Raw genomic sequence first — 2,529 nt, forward strand, 5'->3', positions numbered from 1 at the left:
AGCTCTTAGGGAAATAGTCCGGTTAGGAGTGTACTAATCATTAGGTAAATACTGGCGAGAAACGGTCAAAAATGTATACGCAAGTGAATTTAGCAAGGTCCACGTAGCACCTAGTTAATGTGGTGCAATGGCGAGGGTAGGAGTGGAGTAAAAGTGAGCTGAGCTTGTGGCAGCTGTGCTGGATTCAAATATTAACTACGTGAATTCACTACTGCCTCTTACCATTGGGACTGAGCTATTTACAGTTAAAATACGTAGCAGTAAGCGCAAAGGCGTGACAGCTACAAGTCCGTATTGGTTTTATACATACGGAATTGGGAAGTGGGTCATTCCGTCAGTGGAGGGGGTTAAAACAACCGAGTCAGTGGAGAACATACCCCATTTACTGATGGAAAGATTCAGCGGTTCGGTCGCATACTGCAGTAAAACAAACCCTGTCCTTTCCTTTTGTCTTATCCCTCTATGTGTTTGTGTACCATTGTGTATTTGTGTTTTTCCTGTCTTTATGTGTTTAGCTGATGAGAGCTATGTTGTAGAATTTCTCTAATACTCCGCTACATGAACTATGATGAGGAATACTGTTATCTTCAAATATAATTTGCATTAATAATATGTTATTTACCTTGTAAATATGCTTAGACATAATTTATTCTGTTTTGTTTTAATGCTAATGTGTGAAGTGGTTGTTTCAATAATTATTCTGATCTTTTATGTATATACTCATGTCATAATTCCTGCAACACTGATGTATATGTTATTTCTATTCTTTTGTAAAGCCTCTACTACAAATGTTATCTCTATTGTTATGTTCTTGAATGATGTATTTTGTACCTTTGTAATTGTATTCTTATGTTATAAAATTGTAATTGACAGCAGTTCATCAAATTATTAACTTGTAAGTTACATTTCACTGCACACGTTTCTGTTGGTCATAGTATATGGACAATATGTGAGAAATAGGGACTCTTAGTGTTTGCACGTGTGTTAATAATTCAGCAAGGGACTGGATAACAGCATTGCTGGTTCTAAGGACAATTCCAAAAAATTTGTGAGTGCACAAGTGGTGGTTATGGACTTGCTATATTATCCGCAAGACTCTTCAATGGTGATTGTGCACCTGCACAGTCACAACAGATGGCTGCTGGCCATCTCTACAAGGACTACAGTGGGTCTGCATCTTTGATGACCCACCAATACCATTATTTCTACAAGGACAACAGTGGGTCTACACCTTTGCTGGCTCACCAATACCATTATTTCTACAAGAACTACAGTGGGTCTGCACCTCTGGTGGCCCACCAATACCACAATCGCTACCAGGACTACAGTGGGTCTGCTCTGTGATGACCTACCTACCAATCTTCTTCAAAACGTCGAATGACTCTGCTGTGGGTTTGCTCTGTTGTGGCCCATTACCTGTCAGCATGTCAAGAGTCAGCACTGTCTTTCCGTTGGAAGGACAACACTACTTCTTCAAGACTGCATGGAAATCCACTACTTCTGTGTGCAATTTCTTTTACTAATGAGACTTTGTGAAAAACAAAAACTGTAATTACTATTATGATGAACGATCAGGACTATCTTTATGGACTGTGCGACAATTTTAGCTTTTGACCAACATTGTATAAATAAGTGTGTGCATTTGATATCTTTCTTACTGTAATTATGAAAAAATTTTTCAAATCTGTATTGGCCACTGCCCAAAAAAATTTGTAAAATTTTTTGTGGGGAGCATGGGGGCTATGTAAGTAGGCTGTTTATGTTTTCTTATCGGCAACGTTACGTAGCGCTTGGTATGAAAATCACTGGCTGTGCTGTGTGCAGTCTGTGGCTAGTTTGCATTGTTGGCTGCCATTGTAGTGTTGGGCAGCGGCAGCTGGATGTGAACAGCGCGTAGCGTTGCGCAGTTGGAGGTGAGCTGCCAGCAGTGGTGGATGTGGGAAATGAGATGGCGGATTTTTGAGTACAGAATGGATATTATGAACTGCTATGTATATTATGCTTTTTCAACACTATTAAGGTAAATACATTCTTTGTTCTGTATTAAAATCTTTCATTTGCTAACTATGCCTATCAGTAGATAGTGCCTTCAGTAGTTTGAATCTTTTATTTAGCTGGCAGTAGTGGCGCTCGCTGTATTGCAGTAGTTCGAGTAACCAAGATTTTTGTGAGGTAAGTGATTTGTGAAAGGTATAGGTTAATGTTAGTCAGGGCCATTCATTTGTAGGGATTTTTGAAAGTCAGATTGCGTTGCGCTAAAAATATTGTGTGTCAGTTTAAGCACAGTCTTGTATAAATTATTCAAAGGGGACGTTTCAACGTACACACCCTTTCTCTGCCATGACTTAATGACATCCAGTGATGGAGGGTCTCTGATGCCACTTATACACCATCTACAGCGCTCCAAAGTGGCCATGTTGCTCATTTAAGGGTGTGACTGATATATATGGTGAGCTTAGTCCGAATTATGGCGACGATACCTCAGGCGAGAACGAGATGCATGCTCTTGGATCTTCCCTACAGGACAAA

This window comes from Schistocerca cancellata, chromosome 4 (assembly GCF_023864275.1).
Source record: "Schistocerca cancellata isolate TAMUIC-IGC-003103 chromosome 4, iqSchCanc2.1, whole genome shotgun sequence".
Classification (NCBI taxonomy): Eukaryota; Metazoa; Arthropoda; class Insecta; order Orthoptera; family Acrididae; genus Schistocerca; species Schistocerca cancellata.